The 7,861-nt window shown below is 36.0% G+C and overlaps 2 long non-coding RNA genes across 2 annotated transcripts; both read right to left on the bottom strand.

Annotated features, from left to right (window-relative positions):
- Window positions 1-587: 587 nt before the first annotated feature.
- LOC139193195 (uncharacterized) lies at window positions 588-5,965 on the bottom strand. The gene is made up of 5 exons (XR_011577605.1): window positions 5,763-5,965; window positions 4,110-4,179; window positions 3,414-3,488; window positions 1,638-1,699; window positions 588-1,182 (listed from the first exon to the last, which is right to left on the bottom strand). It is a non-coding gene; the product is annotated as an uncharacterized lncRNA (long non-coding RNA).
- A 237-nt stretch (window positions 5,966-6,202) lies between these two features.
- Window positions 6,203-7,229, bottom strand: LOC139192633 (uncharacterized). Its single transcript, XR_011576850.1, has 3 exons — window positions 6,791-7,229; window positions 6,621-6,689; window positions 6,203-6,528 (listed from the first exon to the last, which is right to left on the bottom strand). It is a non-coding gene; the product is annotated as an uncharacterized lncRNA (long non-coding RNA).
- Window positions 7,230-7,861: the final 632 nt, after the last annotated feature.

Below are 7,861 nucleotides of genomic sequence, written 5' to 3'. Positions count from 1 at the left end.
TAAGTATGTTGATCAACACTTGAGTAATAATCCAATCAATTACAACCACAACATTTGGTTTACAAAATTTGGTTTAGGAATTTGGTCTTTCTAACCTTTTTATTTAAACAACCCATTTTTCTCGTCCTTCTATCCTTTGACATCTCTCTCCTCAATTAATAATTTTTTTTGTTTAACTAGTTTGTTCATAGGGTGTTTCATTCACAACCTACATAACGACTCCCACAACACATCTCCCAATCCGCCAGTTCTCATCGGAGGACCTCCAACAAAGAACGCAAGTGTTTTCAGTTCGCTTCACTGCCATGATAGCCAAGTGGAAGAAGAAGAGGATGAGGAGGTTCAAGAAAAAGCGCTGAAAGATGAGGCATAGATATAAGTGAGAGCAGCAGTTGCATGGAGCTCGTTTACGTGGTGGTTCTTTTGTCTCATAGGGTTTTGAATTTTGTCAGACTTAGCGATCTGTTTAGAATTAACTAGAAAACTATACCCGCACCTTGTTGCGAGGTTGAAAATTCTATGGTATATTATGTTTTAAAGATATAAATACACAGAGATTCAAATGAAGACTATTTAGACAAGGACAATGAAGACTATGCATACAAAATGCAGTGAATATTTTTTACACAACAATGTTCATATTTATACAATTTATACAAAAAACATCACTAAATGTTTTATCATCCATATGCTAGTCTTATTTCCCCTTTGGCAGCCATTCTAGTTTTTTATTGAGATTACTAATTGCAGACAAAAGATTCAAAACATTGGATTGTTTATATGTAAAAAAAATGGGGGAATTCATGTTCCGACGGCCTGTTTACATGAAAAAAAAAAATGAAGGAACACTATTTAGTTTTCTACAACGGATGACAACATAGTTTGGTGCATCATGACACACCCCAACCCGGAATGTCCACCTAGATTACGAGTCGGGCTGTGCTGGCCGACACCGGAAGATGACGAAGCCATAAAGTTTAGTGATGTGGAAAATATGAATAAATTTAAATCTAAAAGTGACTAAATGCAAGACTGCACATGTCAGCGGGAATGAACCAATTTCACACGTGATGTCAGAGCATAAGTACAGTAAAATTTGAATAAGAATTATACCATCGATAGTAGTCTCCTATATCAAATTTTGCCAAAAATCCTCGTCGACACAAGAGCTCGGCCAAAAACCTGGAAGGGCAAAAAACAAAGGTGAGTGGGCCTAAAAATAAACTTTGTAAAACCTTTTTCGAAAACGTAATAATCTTTCGCTATAAAACAAGTATAGTTTCTAAAAGTAGCATACTACGTATATTATGAAAATACTTACCGTAAACAGTAATATCTCGAGAATACAATACTACACAATATTTCGTAAATTTCGTAAGATAATTTCATAAATTTTGTAAATTTATAAATTTCGTCAAAGCCTATAGGACGTAACATAATTTCATAAATTTCAAGAATACAATACTACACAATATTATGAAAATCCTATAGGATGTAACATAATTTCATAAATTTCGTCAATGTGCTCATTTTTATAAACGTTAATCTAATATAAGTGTAACGTAGAAAATTCTTTATTAAATATATAAATGAAAACTAAATAAATATATAATATTGAAAAGCAAATACCCACTCACAAATCATGTCGCTAGGTCGAACCCGCCTCCTGGGCATCGAAGTTCTTTGAAATGCGTTTCACCTAGAAATGAAACCATTTACGTAAATATAGTGAAGTACTGTATTCTAGAGATATTATTGTTTACGGTAAGTATTTTCATACTATACGTAGTATGCTATTTTTGGAAACTGTACTTGTTTTACAGCGAGGGATTATTACATTTTCGAAGAAGGTTTTACAAAGCTTTATTTTTAGGCCTACTCACCCTTGTTTTTTGCCCCTATAGATTTTAGTGGCCGAGCTCTTGTGTCGACAAGGATTTCTAGCAAAAGTTGATACATGAGACTACTTCCGATGGTATAATTCTTATTCAAATTTTACAATACTTTACTTATACTCAGACATCACGTGTGAAATGGGTTTCTTTCCCTCTCACATGCGCACTTTTGCATTTAGTCACTTTTAGGTTTAAATTTATCCATATTTTCCACATCACTACACTTTATGGCTTCGTCGGAGTCGACCAGCATGGCTCTACTCAGAGTCCAAGTGGACATTCCAGGTTGGGGTGTGTCAGTTTGGTATCAGAGTTGTTTGAGTTTCTATGCTCGAAAAGAGAGATGGGACGAGCTGGTGGTGATGGTTGTGTGGCTAGCTGATATGCTGAGTGGTGGTGGTCTGGTGAGGCTTGCCGGAGAAGTGGTGGCACGTAGGGGGGAGAAAGAGAGCTAAAAGAGAGTTTTTTAGAGAAATAGCTGAGAGAGACGAGAGAGTGGAAGAGGGAGTCCCAATGTGTGGGAGACAAGGTGCCACGGGGCAAGATAGGAGATGAGAGTTGAGGTGTGGGCCCCACGGGCCACAAAAATCTCACCAGTAAATATTAAAATAATAATATAATAATATAATAATTATGAAAAAGATATTTAAAATATAAAATTGTAATTTTTACAAAAGTATCTTTTGGATTCGTAGTTCTGTAACCTCTATTGTAACTCCAATTTCGATTCTGCTTGCGCCTACGCATTCAAACTGTCGAGTACTTCAAAAATATGATAAAATAATAACTAATACACTTCATGAAATGATGGTCAACGAGAGTCAACAATTTCGCCTCTAGGGGCATTTTCATCAATTCATTCTTTTAAAATTAATAAAATCATAAATTAGCAAAAGTTTTTTTCCTTGTAATGGTGATTGTGGCTAAAAGAGTTTGTGTAACGGGGAACAAAAAGAAATGTTAACACACATGGAATAAGTTTTGTATATCAATAGATTTACAGTGTGGAAGAAATAGGAACAAAATGGAGTTACCTAGTTTTTCTTTTGTGGCAAGGTCCCTTTTTCCACCAATTGGGGATGATTTTTTCTTCAATAAGTTGATTGGAACTTGATCAAAATCTTGCACATCTGCTTCAGAGATTTCTTATGCCTCACTTCTTAAACATATTAAAAACGTTGGAAAGTATATTTAGATTAGATTGAGATTAATCTGAGATGTACAAAAAAATGTTGTTAAGTAGAATATAATCATTTTTCACCAGTCGTAAAAAGGGTTCTCTTGATTAATTTCCTTTTTCTTTTATGTGATTCTCCAATTATTTTAGGAGGCGTAGTGGAAGATGAAACAGTTGTTGAAGACATTGTAATTTCCTTGCTAATGGACTGCGGAGTTGCTGGCTGAATTGTTGTCTTTAGAAACGTTGTAGATGAGGAAATCGTTTGAATTCAACATATTTCTTATGCTTCCAACAGAGGTGAAGAACTTTTGTTTATCCTATAAGTCTCAGAAACTCACTTGGCAATTGCTTTTGATTTGCTGATCTTTGATTGAACACCAAATCTTTACAAGCTGTGCCAAACACTTTTTCGCCTGATTTACCAATGATGAGAGCATTAATTTCATTCGTTTCATCTTCAAGGACCAATGATACTTTGTACATTCATTTAAGAACGAAAATTAGTTGTTGCAATTTTATTTACAATGAAAAAGATTAATAATAGGGATTTTGTAAAGTTTTAAAAGTGCAAATTAGAAAGTGTAAAATCTTTAATTAGTTTAAAATTGCATTTATATAGATATTTCTATGTTATAGTTTAATGTTAATATTAACCGTAAGAAAAACAAAAGTGTAGCCTTGTAAAATTACGATTCAAGAACAATAATATATGCAGCTGAACCATAGAACATAGTATTTTGAATAATCTTTAGTAAAAGAGAAAAAATTTAAAAGTAATTTGAATATGAAGGAATTTATGCTAATGCAGTGACACACCCCGACCCAGAATGTCTACTAGGACTCCGAATCGAGCTGTGCTGGCCGACACATGGAAGGTGACGAAGCCATAAAGTGTGATGATGTGGAAATATAGTGAATAAATTTAAACCTACGAGTGCCTAAGTACCAACATGCACTGGTGAGCGGGAACGAACCCACTTCACACGTGACGTTAGAGCATAAGCAAGTATAGAAGAGTGAATTAAGAATCGTACCCTCGAAATAATCTCCAATACTAAGAATCGCCACGATTCCTCAACGATAAGAAAGCTCAGCTAAGAAGACCTGGAGAGTGAAGACAAGATAAAGTTGAGTGGCCCAGTAATTAAAATTTTAATAGAAACCATATAAATTTCTATAACTCCTTGCTACAACACCTATAAAATTTCCAGAATTAGAATATAAAAATATACATAGATACATATACATATACATATATATACATATATATATATATATATCAATGCAAGTCATGCTTCACATATTTATAATCATATGCTAACTTATCCCATATTCATCACGTCTGCTAGCTCATCATGTATTCATCACATATGCTAGCTCATCACATATATTCATTATATATGCTAGCATTTCATCACATATAGGCTAGCACCTAAGTCGGAGTCACCTCCAGTGACCTATACGACGTATTCATATCTCATCACGTATCTCATCAATCATGGCTAGCATATAAGTCGGAGTCACCTCTAGTGACCTATACGACATATTCATATCTCATCACGTATCTCATCAATCATGGCTAGCATATAAGTCAGAGTCACCTCTAGTGACCTATACGACGTATTCATAGCTCATCAATCATTGCTAGCACATAAGCCGGAGTCACCTCTAATGACCTATACGACACTACACTGCACACAAGTCGGAACCACTGAAAAGACCTGTACGACAAGATTGAGTGTAATACAGTTATGCTCAATGCTACGCACATCAAGATAGCTATGCGATAAATCGCTAGTCACCTACGAGTCGGAACCACCTATGGTGGTCTGTACGACAAGACTGTGCACCTAAATTGGATCCAATGTGAGCATAGGGTGCGGGATGTGACATTATATACAGGTCTGTGCCATATCTCTGGCTAAATCACAATTACCCAGGGTGCAGGTTTATGAGCTCTAAATGCATCTAATACAACATGTACGACTCATAGGCAACCTGTACGACAATGCCGGAGTTGCCTACTGTAGCAACCCGTACGACAGTGTCGGAGTTGCTAAAAGCATAAATGTAGTCATATCATAACTCCATCAATTCAACTAATACCGTATACTTACTTGAACTTACCTAAACTTACCTCAATGTCCTGCGTTCACCTTTGCACTTCAGAGCGTTCACAACACCACAATTATATATATATGCAAACAATTCATCACATCGTTTAAGCATTATTTAATAGGCATGGCATTTTTAGAGCATAAATCATTTAATTGCATTTTCTGGGAAAACATCAAGCGTATACATATATACTTAAAACCAAAAGCCCACACACATTGCTCGATTCCTTAAACAAGGCTATGGTCACGATTATTTAATCTCATTTCTTATATGGCTGCATCTAATGTCTCGTTAGACTACCTACGTACCCTAAACTAGGATCAAACCATTCGTAGTTCACAATAATCATTTATAGTAATACGCATATGGATAGATCACGATGAAATCTAACTCAACCATCTCATAGTATTTTATAACATATAAATATATATATATATATATAAATATATATATATATATATATATATATATATGTGTGTGTCATGGCATAAGTTTCTCAGTTTTATTTAAAAGCATTTATAGAATTATCAATCATGAAACATAAGATGAGCAAGAAAAGATCCACTCACTTGGAGTCCGTGCTACAATTTCCTAGCATAACCATCGGGGCGTCCCGAGCGATCGGCGCCTGCAGCCAATTATCAACCACATCTCAGAATCCTCATCAATAGAATACGTAATTCACATAAAACACATCCTCAAGGACATTCTAAAATAGTTTGAGACCCATTGACCATAAGTCAATCGTCGATCAAAGATCGACGGTAGGGTCTACAACCCTGTATAACTTGATCTGGAAAATCCGCATTTTAGATTTCCAATCCGCAACTTCCAAAGATCCACATTATGCTTTTAGAATAACATAATAAAATTTCATTGCGATCCAACGGTCGGATCTCCGCTAATTGTCCAAAACCAAGTGGCGGTTAACATTTATTTTATAAACTTACACATCTAATTTGGGAAGATCTGTAGGTCGGATTTCTAATCTGTAAGTTTCTATGATCCTCAAATATTACATACTATAATGTATTAAAGTTTGGTGATGATCCAACGGTCAGATTGTCAATTACTATGCTAATCAAGTGGTGGACCTTAATGGGACTTTGCCTGATTCTGCAGTTTTTGCAGATTTCCTGGGCGATCTTTGGAACTCCATATCTCACTTGTTTCTCAACCAAATTCAATCCATAATATACCAAATCGAAGCTAGAGAAATGTAGAACAAGATTATATCAGCTTGGAGTCCAAATGGTGGGCAGAGGTTGCCGGAAAATGGTCTGAAAGACGGCTGTCAGCGGGAAAACTGGTAACTCGCCGAAATTTCTGGGCAACCTTTCAACGTCCATAACTTTGTCAATACGCAACAAAAACAAGTGATTCAAAAATGAAAATCATAGATCTCGATGAGACGAAGAAATTGGTACCTTACAGGATGGCTATCTCACCGTTATTTGGCCGAACAAAGCCTCGAAAGTGGCGGAGGCCGCCGGAAACTGGGCAAACTTTAAATCATTATAACTTTCTCATTTCTCCACCAAATCACACGATCCAAACATGAAAATTCATCTAAACAACATGAGGAATTGATTTATACCTGTGACCCAGGGCACATAGGCCGGAAAGAGCTTCAATTTTTGTTAAAACCCGTCGGTAACCCTATACTTGGGTGAACTTCAATTCTTCTTCCTCGGTGCTCCAACAAGGTCAAGGCTGGTCATGATTTTCTCCTAGGATGATGGGCTACAAAGCCCAAGTGGTGGTGTCGGCCATTGCTTTGCAAATTCGCTGGAAAAATGAAAAGGATGGCCGGAATACCATTGGTTTTCATCGGGTTTTGTGGCCTCGAATCGCCACGTACAAGGGTTAACCAAGGTGGTTCTTGGGTGGGTTTTGTAGAGGGGAATGGGAGTTTTAAGATGGTGGTGGTGGCTTTGAAAAAATCCGTCGGAGTTGGCCGGAATCAGCCTTGGAAAATGGGTGGTCGTGAGCGGAAAAACCCACGGGAAAGCTCCAGCTTTCCCTTTTTTTTTTCTTTTTTTTTCTTTTTCTGATTGGCTGGAGGCTTTGTCCTCCTTTTATGTGATTGGTTCCCTTTTCTCTTTGCTTAAAGGCTGATTGGTTAGTCTTCCCACAAGGTGGGAGTTCAAATAATTTAACTACCTTTAAATAACCAACTTTAAACGTCTGTAATTATATCGTTATAATTCGGACTCGCAAACGGTTTTCGCCTATGCGTTCGTAGTGACGAGTACTACGAGGATATGCTAAAAGAATAAATCATACGCCACTCTAACCGATGATCCGCGAAAGTCAAAGTCCTTACCTTTAGGGCATTTTTGTAAATTCACACTTCTAAAATTAATAAAAACGTAAAATTTGGGACAGGCTATCACATGCAGTGTTTGACAATGTATTTGAAAATTTTATATCAAATTTTATCGATAACAAATTTGAATCAATTCCTAGCCTGTGTTGCAATTGTATCATTAAAGGCAATAATTTCATTGTATTGTACAAATTTTATGATTCATTGGGAAACATTGATGGTGTTTTTTTTTCTTTTCTAAGTAGTAACTAATCATTAATTTTGAGTTATTAATACTTTCTTAAAAATCTAAAAATTACAAAAGAATAAATGCTAAGCTAAGAACGATGTAAGACAACA

This window comes from Malus domestica, chromosome 16 (assembly GCF_042453785.1).
Source record: "Malus domestica chromosome 16, GDT2T_hap1".
Taxonomy (NCBI): Eukaryota; Viridiplantae; Streptophyta; class Magnoliopsida; order Rosales; family Rosaceae; genus Malus; species Malus domestica.
This window is presented reverse-complemented; position numbering and strand designations above follow the sequence as displayed.